This window comes from Lynx rufus, unplaced genomic scaffold (assembly GCF_022079265.1).
Source record: "Lynx rufus isolate CCGP_SWC_20201006 ecotype Redwood Valley unplaced genomic scaffold, mLynRuf1.p SCAF_4, whole genome shotgun sequence".
In the NCBI taxonomy this organism is placed as follows: Eukaryota; Metazoa; Chordata; class Mammalia; order Carnivora; family Felidae; genus Lynx; species Lynx rufus.
In genome coordinates this window covers 102,852,024-102,870,057 of record NW_025814856.1, presented here as the reverse complement: position 1 = coordinate 102,870,057, position 18,034 = coordinate 102,852,024, and positions in this window count along the sequence as shown.

Sequence of the window (18,034 nt, the reverse complement as noted above, 5' to 3'; positions counted from 1 at the left end):
ACCTGTTACTACAGTTACTATTCTCCATTGGTCTAGATATCCTAGCCAATGAAATAAGACAGGAAAACATTAAGAATAAATATGGAAATACAGGAGGAAAAAAGTCAGTATTTGTTGATGGTAGTATTGCTTACCTGGAATATCCAAGAAAATCACCAGAAAACTTGAGAATAAAAAAGTTTAATCAAGTGGCCAACTAACAGACAACATAAAAAAATACTCTTCCAAATATTATTAGTATCAATTTAAAAATATTAATAAATCACAGAGGGGACCAGTCATGTACTCTCATTCTTAAAAACCTACCAAATCAAGGGAAAAAAATGCCCACCTGAGGCATATCAGTTTGATTTAAGAACACCCCGGATAAAACAAAACAGAAGATTTTAAACTTTTCCAGAGAGAATGAAAGGGGCCACCTACAAACAATTTGAAATGAGAATGGCATCAGACTTTTTAACAACATTGGAAGCAATAAGATAATAGAGCAATGTCTTTAAAATCCAAGGGAAAAGGATTTCTAAATTGAATGCTATTCTCAGTTCAACTATCAAATAATTATGAGGCAAGAATAAAAACACTCTCAATCATGCAAAATCCAGGGGGGGGAAAATGTACCTCCTACTCACTTCTTTAAGGAAGCTAATTGAGAGTGCTTCAAAATAAAGGAATAGCCCAAGGAAAAGAAATTCTAGGGGATAGAAGTAAAAAGAATTCCCAGATGATGGTGAAGGAAAGCCCAAGGATGGTAGCTGCACTACAGATCAAGAGAACAGAATGGAACAGGAAGACAGAGGCTCCAAAAGGAATGTGTCCAAGAGAAAAGAAATAAAATTAATATTAACTACCCATGTGTTTGCTTTATTGCGAGGAATTTCACATAATTGGTTGTGAGTGTAGGAGATTTATAAAAAAAAAAAACTAGGCAGGGAAAAATAATTATTAACTTGAATAAGGACAAAAAGTTTGTACAGGAATGGAAACAAAGTTAGAGAGTACAATATAGCTCGTGTGAAAAATATTAGCATAATCATAATGATTTGCCTAAATAATGAATTAACTTAAAATGTTATGTAACTATAATGGGTTGGGAAAGAAAGGGACCATGGAAGAAAGTGAAATTCTCATCATACAGGGTAGAAAGTAAATACTATAGACACTATCTAACAAATGAACAACAATAGCAAAATCTTAGCAGTAAAACATGATATTTAGAAATAGATAAACATAGCCAAAGAAACTGCTAAAAATGTTGAAAATTTTTTGTTTCTGGGGGTGGGAATTGGGATGGAGTAGTGTTGATCCAGGGGTGGGCTGGTAAATTTTTAAAATTTGCTCTGGAAACAAAACAAAACCCTGATTTTTAGGATGTGCTGATTTCCGTGGTTGAAATATTCCCACCATGGCTGATTTAAAGGTACCAATGTGTAATCCCCAAACGCACAGTTGGGAAGAGACCCATACACCTGTCTCCAGCCCAACAGTGTTTTAGATCCAAGGACAGGTAATTTTTATTATTTGATATTAAAACTCTGTACATGTATTACTTTAAAAAATACTTAAATAGATTAGTTGGTATAATTGCTTAAAATTTTTTAATTAATAATAATGGTCCGAATTTTATATATAATAAAAAATAATAAAATACCTAGGAATAGACACAACTGGAAATGTTAAAGATCAACATCAAGGAAATTAGAAAACTTAAATAATGCTTAAAGGACAAAAAAAAAAGAGACTTTTTTCTTACATGGCAGATTCCATATAATTAAAATGCCAAAGCTTCACAAATCAATTTTTAATTAATTGAAGCCTCAAACTAATCTAAATAGGTTTTTAATAGAATTTAGAAGCAGATTCTAAATTTAACCTAAAATAACAAGAATTATATGAGATTGTCAGTTAAAAAAAAAAAGAATAGTGAGCAGTTGCCATACTATGCTGAAATATACCATAAAGCCATATTCATTAAGATAATGTTACTGGCATGGGGCACAGAAATATAAAATACTAATAATTAAAATATTCAAATGAGTGGGGAGAAATTGGACTACTCAAAATTACATAAGGAGCAGTGGATATTCTTATAGAGAATATATTAAGTTGAATTATTAATTTAGATCTTTTTTATATAATATTAAAAGATCACTTGCAGATAAAAATCTAGACATTTTTAAAAACTTTAAAAGCAGTTAAAATATAGATTTGTCTTTAAATATGGAGTTTAAAAGATCTTTTTAAGTTAGATATAAAACCCAGAGGCCTGGGTGGCTAGGTGGGTCATTTGGGTAAGCGTCTGACTCTAGATTTCAGCTCAGGTCCTGATCTCAGGGTTCGTGGGTCCGAGCCCTGTGTTGGACTCCACACTGGTAATGTGGAGCCTGCTTGGGATTCTCTCTCTCCCTCTCTCTGCCCCTCCCCAGCTGTCTCTCTCTCTCTCTCTCTCTCTCTCTTTCAAAGTAAGTAAATAAACATAAAAAAAAAAAAAACAACAGAGCTCTTAAAGGAAAAGATGTACACTGAAATAAATAGTAATAATTTCTAGGGACTAAAATACAACACAATTAAAAATTAAAAGGCAAATATTTTAGGGATAAGGATTTGATGTATACATTATTAATCAAGATCTATATAAAAAGGTTCTAGGGGCGCCTGGGTGGCGCAGTCGGTTAAGCGTCCGACTTCAGCCAGGTCGCGATCTTGCGGTCCGTGAGTTCGAGCCCTGCGTCGGGCTCTGGGCTGACGGCTCAGAGCCTGGAGCCTGTTTCCGATTCTGTGTCTCCCTCCCTGTGTCTGCCCCTCCCCCGTTCATGCTCTGTCTCTCTCTGTCCCAAAAATAAATAAACGTTAAAAAGGTTCTATATATCAATGAGAAAAACACATATAGTTGAATAGAAATGTGCTCAAAGCATAAGATCAAATAATTCATAGAAGCCAGGTAAATAGCTAATACCATTAGAAGTATGCTCAACTTCACTAATAATTAGGAAAATGTCCAAGAAAATGATGAGATACGGTTTTTTACCCATAAAATTGGCAAAACTTAAAAAGCATGTAGAACAATAGTCTTTTTTTTTTTTGTACTGTTGATAGTAATGCAAACTGATACAATCATTTGGAAGACAATTTAGGAATATCTATCTAAAGTAAATGCTCGTGCCTTTTTTTGTAGTGTCTGGGGTCATGGTGTGAAAGTCCATTTGACTTCTAGACTTAACAGATGCTTCCTCTTGTCCATATAGATGCAGTTATCAGACTATTCTTTTTTCTAGATTAAACAAGTTCTAGATAGGTCTAAAGTTTGATAATGTAATTTTATCAAAGTCAGAATTCTCAAAATGTTAATACTATCATAATTAGTTACTAGAAGTTTCATTTTTAGTTTATATGAAATAGTTTAATAATTACATAATTATTTTTATGTATATGTAGCAATGACAGGAAAATGTCAATAGCTATCAGTTATTGATGGCTTGCTCCACACCAGAAACTATACTAAGCACTTTAGGTATATTTCATTTCATAGTTTTAATACTTTCTTGAGGTAAGTATTATCGTCCTCAATTTGGAGCTGAGGTTTACAGAGTTTAAGAAAACTGTCCAAAGTCACACAGCAAATTCGGGGAATTCAAGGACAGATCTGACGGTCTCCAAAGCACCCAACCTCTATGTTATGACTGTAAAATATGAATGGTAAATAAATTGCAAACAGTCAAAACTAATGCAGTCAACACTGATTATATTATGAATTTTTATTACATAGAAATAACTAAAAGATGCATTGTTAAAATCATACAATTGAAACATTAAAAAATAATCATTCATTGAATTAATATGTGCAGCACTATACAGAAGGAGCAAGGGAGTTTTTAATGTGCTCTTCTCTCTCCTCAAACCTCTCAAAGTGTTATCTATCCCCAAACATAACTATTTATGAAAAATATACAAAAACTGATCTCTAAATAAGACATTTGTTCATTCTCCTCATCCTCCTTCAAAGGTTCGCCCCAGGTAGGTTACAACTTCTTAATGAAATATCTTAAGTTACTTCTTTGGTTTGCTGATGCATTTAAAATAAAAATAGTATCAGCAATGACCAATATGCAAACCTGCAGAGACTTCCTGGCACCAGGAGAACTCTAACTCTCTCCAGTGATCACTGGTCCACAGTGAATGTGAGCATTTACAGATGGGTGATCCCTCTGTTTTTTCCAATATGTCCAAGACAATGAGGTGAGTAGTGCCAATTCAGGTTCCTAGCTGTATGACATGGTTGCCGAGGTGTTTGTTCGCTTTTATTAGTCCATTGTAGATGTTGGCTCTCCTCCCAGATTTTCTGCTTTGTTTTCCTAGCTTGTGTTTGTTTGGACCATCTGCTTCACTAGATCAGCATTCTCCTCTCCAGGTTCTTCATCTCCATCGCTACAAGTTGGAGTATTTTCCTTTCAAAGTAACAGCCACCTGCACCTTATCCATTTTTATATTCAATTCTCCACTTTTCTTCGGCAGACTTTCCATTTTGGGGAGACGTCTGTTTTACTTAATGTGAAAGTCTATAAAAGGATTTCTACTCCAGGTATAGGCTGAGTTTGTTCAATGCATTTTTTAACCCATACTACATTTAAAATAAATTCCTTTGATTTGCCTTATGTCACTGGAGTCCCTCCTATTAACATATTTACCCAGTTGGATAACTTATTTCTTTTCTGTCTTAAACCACATATCCAATAGAAATACCAATCTCTATTTTAGCAACACATTCAACAAAGCTGAATAACATGTAAGGCACTGTGAGTTCATTCCACAAGTTAATAAAGGCTAGAGTAGTTCAAAGCCTGAAAGACAACCAAGGCACAATATCTAAACAAAAAGAAGCCATTGCAGCAGCAGATCAATTTGTGGCGAAAGCAGGTTAACCAGGTACAGTCCAGCCTCACTGACCAGACCAGAAAGTGAGTCAGTCCCAGTCGAGATAAAGGACATGAGGTGTGAAGGACATGATTTTAAGGGATTTTAGCTACACAAAGACAGAGGTCCTGGAAGTTCTTTGGTCTGTGTGTAAACTCTGACTTACATGTCTGTGGTCTGTGCCAAGGCTCTATTCCCTGAAAAAAGAGTATAAACCAAAGTAGTTCAAAAAAGCATTGGAGTACCATACACCAGGTTCCAATGGAGAGAAAGCCAGGTTGTTCAAGCAGAGCTGTAACACAAAGTAGGATTATGCTCATAAAATCAAAGTCATAACCCTAGTTCTGGGACTTGAGCACCAAGTGAACAAAGCTGGCCTCTTATTGAACCTTCAGTTATGACTCCCAGATTCTAATATTTCACTTAGTGTAGAGACCCAATGGCCTTAGAGCCCATTGAATTGAATCAGTTGGGCCTAAGCAGCCCAAACAAAGAAAAGATGAATGATGTAGCTCAGAACACCAAACAGGTCACTATAATTATCAGCTTACACAAACCTGATGTTGAAGATTTAAGCTGGAGGTGGAATATGCCAACACTGAACATATGTTCAAATACGAGACTTACTCTTCATGCCCATGGCAGACATCATAATTCAATCATAGCATGCTTTCCCCCTGAATGCATTCTCATCATCTGACTTAGCCTGTAATTGTTCCACAGTCACTAATTGATTGCAATTGGCACTCCATTGGAAGCAAAATCAATTTGCTATCCTTGGTTTGTCCTTTTCTTTTTAATCCTTTGCTGTTGGGTTTTTATGGAAAATTTCAAAGGAATATCATTATCTCTGGTAGCCAGATGTAGTTTCTTTACCTATTAATATGGGAAGAAGGTGGCTGGAAAACATCAGAGGTGCTATTGGAAATTCTGCTGACTGATGAATACTTTTGCAGGCCAAAAAGTATTTTTCAGATCTTATCTTGAAGACAGTTGTACAGATAAATTTCTTTAAATATTCCCATAGTGTCCTGAGTTAAACTTTTGTTTAAAAGAAACACAGAGACAAACACAATGAGCTTTCACTTACATTTACTCAAATATCCCAAAGGGCTGTAGCTGGAGTTTGGCTATTGAGTGAAAGAGTCTCCTGAGTCTATAAGCTCAAACACAATCCTTTTCAGGGTGTAAATGAAGCTGGGCACAATTAGGCAGAAAACGGTATCTTTAAAGGAAAAAGAAAGTCTATGCAGGCTGCAGTCCAACTTCAATAAAAAATAAAAGAGAAAGAAAAGCCTTACCCTTGGATAAAGTGACCTTCAGTGGATGTAAGTAAGAAACATTAGTTTTAAGTCTCATATTCCTTGGATTCTCTCTCTTTCTCTCAAAGAATAACACTCTTTAATATGGAGGAGGTAAAATTAATACACATTTTAAAACTCTACCAGTTAATTGAAACAATTATGCAACCTGTTCAGTTGCAATTTTATATATTCTAAATTCATTTGGACAATTTTTTTAGTTGTTAAAAAATCATTCTATCTTTCCATTGGTTAAAGACTTAAGACAAATGCTTCAAAAAATTCAGTAGAATTTAAATATGATTTCCACAGGGTTTTTTTTAATATATTTTTATATTCTTTTTTACTTATTTAAATACCACAAATATATTTATACCCAATGTCGCTATACTCTCCAATATTCCAGAAGATAATTGAATAATTGAGCAATGGTTCTTCCAAATTATTTATCTTAATATATCCTTATTTTCTTGTTTCTATGACCATGACTTTGCCCTTAAGATTTAACAGTAGTCTTCATAATAGGGGAAGTCCCAACAACCAATTACTAAGATCTTGTAGAGTTTAACAGAATAACTCAAATGGTGCTCAAGAGATTCAATGTATTTATAACACCAAAAAGAGAAAGGTAGAAAAAGAAACTTGAAAGAAACTCCAAAGTTCTTTTGAGTTCAATAGCTGTCTAACTAAATAAAATGTGATGTGAGATTTTAGGGCAAAAGGCAACAAAGACTGTTGTGTATTAGTTCTTAAAGAATTGTACCTTCAGCCTGCTAATAGCTGTCATTCCCATAACCTTTGAAGAAATACAAATAGCACCCGGACTCCAAGTTTACCTCTGCCCCAGTGATACAGCATTTTTTTTCCTATTTGCAAGTCTTATTCAGCACTTTAGTTTACCTCTTAAAAAACTGCCTACTGGTTGACTGCTCCTGACAGATAAGACTTCTAGACTGCTCTTGACAAAAATGATTGCATATCACTATTTTAACAAATTCCCAATATTATAACTACATTGTCAAAATATTGCTTGTGCTCCCAGAAAATATGTTGATGGTAGGAAGAAAAAGAGTCATTGCTACACATAACAGAAAGTTATACAGAAAGGCATCACAATCCCAGACTTTAGCCTCTACTACAAAGCTGAAATCATCAAGACACAAAAACAGACACATAGACCAATGGAACAGAACACAGAATGCAATAGACCAATAGAGAACACAGAACTGGACCCACAAATGTATGGCCAACTCATCTTTGACAAAGCAGGAAAGAATATCCAATGGAAAAAAGACAGTCTCTTTAGCAAATGGTGCTGGGAGAATTGGACCACAACATGCAGAAGAATGAAACTAGACCACTTTCTTACACCACAAACGAAAGTTAAACTCAAAATGGATGAAAGACAGGAAACCATCAACAGGATGATGAGACAGGAAACCATCAACACCCTAGAGGAGAAAACAGGCAACAACCTCTCTGACCTTAGCCGCTGCAATTTCTTGCTCAACACATCTCCAAAGGTAAGGGAATTAAAAGCAAAAATGAATTATTGGGACCTCATCAAGATGAAAAGTTTCTGCACTGCAAAGTAAAAATCAACAAAACTAAAAGGTAACCAACTGATAGAATGGGAAAAGATATTTGCAAATGACATATTGGATAAAGGGTTAACATCCAAAATCTATAAAGAACTTACCAAACTTAACACCCAAAAAACAAATAATCCAGTGAAGAAATGAGCAGAAGATATGAACACTTTTCCAAAGAAGACATCTAGATGGTCAACAGACACATGAAAAGATGCTCAACATCACTCATCATCAGGGAAATGCAAATCAAAACCACACTCAGATACCACCTCACACTAGTCACAGTGGATAAAATTAACGACTCAGGAAACAACAGATGTTGGTGAGGATGTGGTGAAACAGGAACCCTCTTGCACTGTTGGTGGGCAAACTGGTGCAGTAGCTCTGGAAAACAGTGCAGAGTTTCCTCAAAAAATTAAAAATAGAACTACCCTATGACCCAGCAATAGCACTACTACGAATTTATCCAAGGTATACAGGAGTGCTGATGCATAGGTACACATGTACCCCAATGTTTATAGCAGCTTTCAACAGTAGCCAAATTATGGAAAGAGTCTAAATGTCCATCAACTGACGAATGGATAAAAAAGATGTGGCTTATATATACAATGGAATACTACTTGGCAATGAGAAAGAATGAAATCCTGCCATTTGCAGCAACGTGGATAGAACTGGAGGGTATTATGCCAACTGAAATGAGTCAGTCAGAGAAAGACAGATATCATATGTTTTCACTCATATGTGGAACTTGAGAAATTTAGCAGAACACCATGGGGGAAGGGAAGGGGAAAAAATAGTTACAAACACAGAGGGAAGGAGGCAAACCATAAGAGACTCTTAAATACAGAGAACAAACTGAGGGTCAATGGAGAGGGGGGTGGAAAGGGGAAAATGAATGATGGGTATTGAGGAGGGCACTTGTTGGGATGAGTGCTGAGTATTGTATGTAAGCAATGAATCATGGGAATTTACCCTCAAAACCAAGAGCACACTGTATACACTGTATATTAGCCAACTTGACAATAAATTGTATTTTTAAAAAAATGAAATTAATTAATTAATTAATGAAAATTAAAATTAAAAAAGTTATACAGAAAATATTCAGTATTCAAAAATGCCAGGTGAAGAAGTTGGAACTTCTGTATTCTGGAGTTCTTAGTCTTGGGAAAATTATCAGAGATTTGAGCCAAAGATGATCTCTTTAAATATAAACTCTATCATTTCCTGGGCCATTTCCATCTCAAAGCAAATTACATTGTAACAAGGAGGAAGCTCTCTTTGGAAATAAATCTTCTGGACAATTTCTATAATGCACATAAGTGCAGAAGAAAGCTTTGAATCCTTTGACTCCAAAATATTTCATTATTATTACTTCGAAAATTAATGCAGATGTGCCCATATCATGGACCTGAAATACTCACACAAGTGTGATAGCAAAACGAAAGAAACTTTACCTTTATTCAAAAAATGGAAAAATAAAAGTTATCAGAAGATAAATTTCAGCCCAATGTCAAACTCAACTTTCAAACAATCAGAATTGCCCTATAATGGAATAAATGGCTTCATTATGGGGAGAAATCCCTGTTTACAGATTCTCTTAAACAGAGCTTTTTAATAAATAAGGAAACTGAACCCAACATATAACATAAAAGTTCAGATTCTTAAGCAAATACTTCACCAAAAATAGAGAAAAATATTCATCTTTAGTGCAACCTGACAAACTACTTTCATTAGTAGGCCTCATTTTTTCATCTGCAAAAAGAGGGTTCAAACAAAATGGTAATTGTCAAATATGCCATTGTTGTCAGCTCACACAGGGCCAGCCTGATGAGCCATGGACCTCACAAAATTACACGTCCTTTCCTGAGTTCATATGGGTAATTGGCTGGAAATCTGTTTTTACAAACTATTGCAAGCTACTAAATATCCTCTTGAATGGTTTATTAATTGTTTCTAAAGTTTAGAATTCATAAACAAATATTGGCACATTACTAGAGCTGAGACTGAAATTAAGTATTCTATTAAATTTGGTTGTCACATAGCACTGAAGGACAATGCAGATGTACTTTCATAGTCCCACAATTTTAGGGAAGGAAACTTTGTTGCCAGATCATAAACAGGAATGTCTTGAGTTGACTGCAGCTTTCACTTGCTGTTATTCTTATTTTAAGAATACACTATAGTTACATTAACTTCATCATTATTCATTGAGTTCATGTGACTTGTTTGGTTGCATGTGGCAGTAATGGATTCATCATTGATAATGTCTGTAAAATACCATTAACTTGTCTCCCATATACTAGACACATGAATCCATCTTTGAAAAAGAATCAGCCATACTTCCATGGGCAAAGTGATATAACATTGCACATAGCAGTAAATAAGTTTCCCCCAAAATATATTTGCCATGTTTCCTTTTCATCACTAGGCATTTGGTCTATTAGATGATCATCTAAATAAAATAGGTCTCAAAAAATTCTAGAAAAGTATATTAAAAATCTTCTACCACACTGGAAGATTTCTGGAAGCCTTCAGAGCCCTACTTTATACTTCTCATTCTACACCATGGAAATACTTCTTGTGTTCAAAAGGGAGATTTGAGAGTGAGTTGATACCATGTTAACTTATAAGAATAAAGCTAGTTACACAGCTACCATTCTTTGAGAAGAATGCTCTCTACTTCAGAAGAATCATGAGGAATCCAGGAAAAAAGAGGTAACATACTCCAGTCACTGTTCCAGCTTCTACATTTCAGAAACAGGGTGATTCACCATCCAGCATATAAGTGAGAAAAGTCAAAAACCAGCACCTAACTTGACTGATAGCCCACTCACCTTTGGCAAACCTCAAAGTAGCCAGAAAGGAAGCTTTCAGAGAAAAAGATACAAAGACCCCAAGACACAGAATTATAGATACACTTACATGTAAACAGGTGAAGAACAGAATCAAATGCAACAAAACTTGTTTCAAGATAAAATTCTTTGCTTAGTCATAATAAAGAGATTTTCTTAATTCAGTGTATGTATTTAAAATAAATTTTAAATAAAGATATTTTAAATAAACATATTAATTAGAAGACAAAAATTTCAATTATGAGTAAATCCTTGCTCCACAACCACCAGTCCTTGAAGAGAAAAGGAAGTACAAGGCAATTTTTGAGTGCCACAGCCATCTGATGGCAGCTCACTGAATGAAAGATATAAGGTCTCAGATCTTATATGAGTCTCTAGCTCTTTATCAGTACTGCAGATATCTCAGGGCTTACTAAAGAACATCCTATAACCTACAAATGGATAATGTGCCCTTTGTCAGACCAGGGGACTGATATCATTTGTGCTATGAAAGATGCAATACCCATCTTAATCAAATACATTTTGAAGTAATGTAAAGACACATTCAATGAGAATTATGGTTTCCAATTTCATGTCCTGACAACAGTTATAAGGTAAAACTTCCTTCTAAGAAGAAGACATTAGAAAGGAATGGAATACAATTAAAATGAGCTACTACCTAGAATATCCAATAATCCATGGCCCTATGGATGGTGACCACAGTTTTGTGAATAAGTTAACACAAGTGAAATTGTTAAATTGCTTGTGAGTGGTAATTTCATGGACATGCTACTGACGAAACAACAAATCAAAGAAAGCAATTGAAAGTAAAAAAGTTGAAATAGCACTAATTCTATTAATAATGGGATGCTGGAAAAAAAATCCCTGCATTTGTACTTTCAAACAATAAAATGAAGTGAAATTATGCGTAATCTTCAGTAGTTGATTTTGCATCATTAACATCACAGGCAAAAAGAGAACTGGAAAATTCAAGACTTACAAAAATTAGTTCAATACCTCTAATTAGACTGAGTCTATTTCTTTTGCTGGTAAAATGACAAATTACTGAGAATATTAATGAATTTTATTACCTATGCTTATAAAATATTTTTATAAATATCACGCCAAAATGTCTGTCCTATTTTTAGCTCTGTTAATATCTTCTTCAAAATATTTGTTGTTGCTGTTTTCTTTGGTCAGATCCTAGAGCACTCATGGGGATGCATTGCATTTGGAACAACATACAGTACTAGGTGCAAAATGCAGCATTAAATGTCTTGAGAATAATGAGTAATTACAAAACATTGTACAATTTTAATGCTTCAATGGTCTTTTCATTCAGCATTGAATTGAATTGAACTAAACCCTTATAATTTTAGGAAGTTTCTTAGTAGGAACAACTTTCCATGTGAAGTCTCTTAATGAGCACAGGGCCTAGCACTATAATGTCACTCTCTAATTGAATCTATTATAATAATATTTTGTCAATGTGATAGTACTGAACTACTATCAGTAAGACTTACAACATGAGTTGTTCCAGAAAAGTTAGTAGTATATTTTTTTTCTAAGATGATAAAATGTGGGGAGGGAAGTATTCACCAACCCATCCATCTTGGCTTTCTGAGCACACTACAGCCAAATCAGGCAAAGAGATATATAAATTTAAAGTCATTATATAGGTTATTCAGGCCAAGAATATCTAATTCTCAGAAAGAAGAAGGGTTGTAGGACGTAAATTATCCACAGTGACTGCCTAAGCTGATAAATGTATCAGATAATTTCTAAACTCTCCACTTCACTCTGTCTGTGTAGCTACAACTGTGTTTAGAGAGTCCCACACATGGCTTTAAATTGACTCATTTGTAATATACTGCAGATTGTACTCTCATTTATTTCTGGGTGTTGCTCTGCACTGTATCATAACTTCAGCCTTTGGACAGCAATCTGAACATTTTTCACCAGTGGCCTCTACTTTATAGAAAACACTATGTAGTTATTACCTACCAATATAAAACACAAATTCAGTAATTTCAATGAATTATCCACATAACAGCTTGTAATATTATTTTAACACACCAAAGTTAAAATGAGTCTGAATTATTTTTAACTAGCTCTGAAAATCTATCCAAAGATTTTAAATGAAATGATATCTCCCTCAACTGCACAGAAGTTATCATAAGCCTTATATCAGAAAGCACTCATTATGGTTCCTTCTAATTCAACTTTTTTAGCAATTATAAATTGGCTATAATTTCCAAGAGGTGGTCTCAGTCCAAGAATAAACTTTCCAGAAGTAATGAAACCTATTTTCAATACCTATGTATCCTAATCTTCAAAACTCAACTTTTTTAACTGGAGACTTTTGTGTATGAAAATAATGCTAAAGAAAAAATGTTGCATATAGTTTTGTTTCCATATTGGATTTTCATAAATACGTGATTTTTTTTCTCTGATCGTAAAATTCTACAATCATGTGCATAAAAAATAACCTTTCTTAGAATCATTTTGATAACACAATAGGATTTCTGAAAGAGAACCTAATTAATGTACTCGAAGATTCACTTTTGTTCATTGCTTAATTCTTTTACTTCTTCTTTTCAAACACAGCACAAAGCTATTAGAATGGCTTACTAGATTTATCTAAAATTTTGCCAAGAATTAGAATGCATGTGGCCTTGACCAATCTCATTAGCCTAATGATAGTGAGATATATGAGGCTTTTGTCATCCCACCCCATATGGGGTCTGGCTTCAAGGGAAAATGCAGCCATCATAGAATAACCTCAGCAGATAACAACTGCACCACCGTCTGTTCAGACCAAGACATCAAATCTCTGCTACATTTACACATTCTAGCTCCAAACTCAGGTTCTTTGATTATCCAGGCAACATCTATTGCTTTTCTTTCCTTCCTTCCTTCCTTCCTTCCTTCCTTCCTTCCTTCCTTCCTTCCTTTTTAAATACATCAATCTTTATATATATCACTCAGGAACATACTTGAGTTTTCCTGAAGATAACCTATACATTGTTTCTGGCACAAGAATAGAACCCTTGCATTCACACCCGATACTTCTCTTTCCTTATACATACACAAAAAGGCCTCATTTAATTCAGAGGAAATGAAGGTTCTAGTTTAACTCACGAATTTTTTTTTCAATTGTATGACCAGAAAATGACATTCTTTCCACTGGATTTCCTCTTTAAAAAGAGTTTGTTTGTAGGGTTTTGGTTCATTTTTCTTTTCTCTCTCTTTCTCTCTCTCTATCTCTAACTCTCTATCTCTAACTTGGTTTTCTGTTTTATTTATGATGATTCTTCTGACCTTAAATTACAAAGAACTATGCATAAATGCCCCAATGTTCCTTACATCGCTGAATCACTAAGACCAAGTACTTGTGTAGAATTTCACTGAAATTTTGTCTGAAGATAGATGACATCTAATTCTGTAACACATTAGTGACGTTTTTATTTGCACCTTTTCATCTCGCTTCTCTGTGAAAACCTTTTGAGAAAATATTCTCAAGTTGCCAAGTCATCCACATATTCTCCTTTTATATTTCCCTTACTTTGATTCAGGGGGAAAAATCCTATCCATTATAATAAAGAGTAATAACAACCTCTGAACACTGCAATAATTCTAGTTGTCATGATCTTCTCTCATTTTGACTTTGGCAATTATTCTCATATATATCCAAGATAACCTATCCAGTCTAGACATCACTTCTTGTCCTTCTCTTTTTATAAAAATCCTTTATACCCACACTGTGCCTTTCATCTAAAGATCTCAAAGTGGTTCTTTTTCTCTAATATGCCTTTATATTCTCTAGAGAACCAAAGAGGCTTTTATTATTATTATTATTATTATTATTATTATTATAGCTCTAGCTTTTTATTATGGGTGAAATCTGGTCTGGTTGCTAAGAAGCATGGATTTGAATACACTCTCTAGCAGCTCCTATCCTTCCGCTTTTAAAATGGTTATTCTTTTTAATCCATTGAAATGCATTTGACTATCATTTTTAAAAATCTTTTTTTTTTTTTAAGTCAAAATGCAACTCTCTGGAAACCAATGAATCTCATTGCCACGGTATGGTAGGTTCTCCTGCTTCAAGATCTATAATCATTTCTTCAGTGTCAGTAATAAAATGCTTCAGTAACCTCTCCCAGCCCCTTGGCAATCTGCCTACTAGAATCAGGCCATTCTCCCTTGTAATCCTGCTACGCAGAGTCAGGAATGATGGTGCTGCTTGTTGTGGCAATTTGGAGCACTGGAGGCCTGGAATTCTTTTTGTGTTTTATGTAAGATAATAGCTGAAGTATGTATATTGCATAATTAAGAAGCTTATATCGTTGCCAGCTTCAACCATTTTCCCCTCCCGTGTAGACTTGTCTGTCAATATATGGCCTTTATTTCTAGATTAATAAGTGGTTGCCAGTCCTGCTTCATTTCATCCAATGAATATTCCCTTGTTACCTTGTCCAAGGTCACACATGAGTGGCCTGCTACACATATAATAGTTATTGTGACACCAAGTGTACGTGAAAATTTGTGTGAGGGTGTTTGGGTAGCTTAGTCAGATCGTCCAACTCTTGATTTCGGCTCAGGTCATGATCTCGCAGTTCATGAGTTTGAGCCCCACATTGGGCTCTGTGCTGACAGCTCAGAGTCTGCTTCAGATTCTGTGTCTCCCTCTCTCTGCCCTTCCCCCACTAGCGCTCTGTCTCTTTCTCTCAGAAAATGAATAAACATTTTTAAAAATTAAAAAAAAAATAAAAAATAATAAAAACATTAAAAAATGCATGAATCTGCATTTTTATTCTTCCTTCCAAGTAGGCCAATTCACTTAAACATGTATTAGTCATTTACTATGTACTAAGCACTGGGCAAGGTACTGGAATACGATAATTAAGAAAATCTGACACTTATGGAGATACCATACATAAACACAATATAAGTGAGATGGGAGATGTCCAGTGAGAAGTATTAAAGGTATCAAGAGAAAGTGCAGAAAGACCTCAGTCCAGTACAGGAAGGGAGTGAAGAGGTCAGAAAAGATAGGCTGGGGAAAAGAAAGTCCCAGCAGAGATATACAGGATGAGTAGGACTTAAGTAGGCGGAGTGTGGGAAAAGTATCCCAAGAATAAGGGAAGCATGAATAATGACATAGGAATGATAAACACCACATTGCATCTGGGGAATTATTAGTTTGCTGTTATTAAAACATAAAACCTGAGTAGGAAGAATGGAAGACACACTTGTGAATCAGAACTTGAAGAGTCATATGCCGCGGTTTGAACTAGCAAAATGGATAATTAAAGAACACTTTAGTTTTGTATGACCTGAAGCCTCAAAACTGAGTGCAATATTAGTACAAAGTGCTGGTAAAGTGTGCTCACGTAACCTTCTTTATCAGTCATTGGAAAGAGCCATTTAAAAGAAAAAGATAGAAACTCAAGAGCTTGCTCGGGGGTCCTCCAGGGCAGTGAAAAAGTCCTGGGGACTAAGCTGGGTGGGGTAAGTTACCCTCAGCAGAAAGAAGGACCGGAGTAGGACAAGTATTAGAAGTTGCCAAAAAGAAAATAAACCCCATGATAATGATTATATTGTTTTGAACAATCAGATTTATGGTCCATGAAATGCAATAAAGTTGTGGGCTGCAACAGAGACAAAGACCTAAAGATGTGTAACCCATTATGCACATCCTACCATGTTGCATCACACCCAGTATGATGTGGATGCAAGCACTTTCAGTACCACAGGTTTCTCCCTCTTTTCAGGATTGACTTTCCTCATCAAGTTAATGCATCCTTTGCCGGCCAGTCAAGTCTCATATGCTTAAAAGAGAAGAAGGTTCCTTAGCGAAAAGTAAAGAAAAAATGAATCTCTCTAAAACATGAGAAATAACAGCACCTTATATTTCCTATAGCATTCCCAAACCAACCAGCAGGAAAACAGTATCCAAATATCACAAATAAGATAACTGATTCACCGACCAAAAGGTTATGCAACTAATTGAAGGTCACAGAGAAAATCGGTCATCTCAAGATCAGAACTCAGGCCTCTGACTCATTCTTTAAAATCCTTCATTATGTCACTTATCTAACAGAATGGTGCGGGTTAATCTACAACTGCACTGTGCCAGAATCCTTTCCAAAAATCTTTAGTTTGACATTGATCTAGGATAGCAGATGATGCTTGAATCATAAGGAAGATTTCAGACTTTTTATCTCTTTTTGTGATAACAAAGATCTGAAAGCTTTGTTAAGAAAACTGGTTATGAGCCACTTTCCATTCAAGCCTCTGGAAAATGTTCTGAGAAATAGGAAACTGTAGAGTTAAAAGGAGTTGGTAGATTTCTAAGGCAACGCTATCCCCTTCAGAAAATCTGTGTTTCATATATTTTATAGTCTACTTGAGACTGTGTTCCACAGCATTTCTTTTAGTCACTGAGAACGCTAGCAGAGGTTAATTGACCAGGAAAGGCATTTATCATTCCAGGTTTGTCATGTAAGTAGAAGAGTACCATCTGCATAATTCTTTTCTGCATATTTGGACCTTATAGTGTTTGGAAAGGTTTATAATGGGGCAAGGAAAACATTCAGAGTTTTGAGTAGGTCTTCCCACTAACTTCCTGCTAGAAACAGTTCCTAATGCATAGCAACCTATAATGACAGTTCCTTACCTTACCTCTTAAAAAAAAATCTTTGATTTGGAAACAAAAATTTAAAACACAATTTTGCTATTCAACCAAGTCACATTTTGTTTGTATCAAAATATTTTATGGATATATTTATTAACCATTCCAATAATTGATTAAAAAATCAGTGAGGTTGCATAAAAGAGAGTAAGATGTTTCTTTTTTTTTTTTTTTTGTGGAGGATGTTCATTTTTTTATTTATTTTTGGGACAGAGAGAGACAGAGCATGAACGGGGGAGGGGCAGAGAGAGAGGGAGACACAGAATCAGAAACAGGCTCCAGGCTCTGAGCCATCAGCCCAGAGCCTGATGCGGGGCTCGAACTCACGGACCGCGAGATCGTGACCTGGCTGAAGTCGGACGTTTAACCAACTGCGCCAACCAGGCGCCCCGAGAGTAAGATGTTTCTAATACAGTGGTCTACATATGGTCTCAATGGTCAACACAAATATGACACACAGGATTCTCAAAATGACACTGTAATATGGAACTTAGAACAGTCCCGTCTAAATACTTTTTTTTTCCTCTAAAAGTAAGGCCAATAGAATATGTGTTGGAAGAAATACTGAACAACCCTCGGTCCAACCACTTTTTTAGAAAAATAAAAATTGAAGCTTAGGGAAATCTTTTATGAGTTAAGAGCCATGACTTGAATCCATGTTTTTTATCTCCAAATTCACGGAGGAGCCTTCTTCAACTCAGCTTC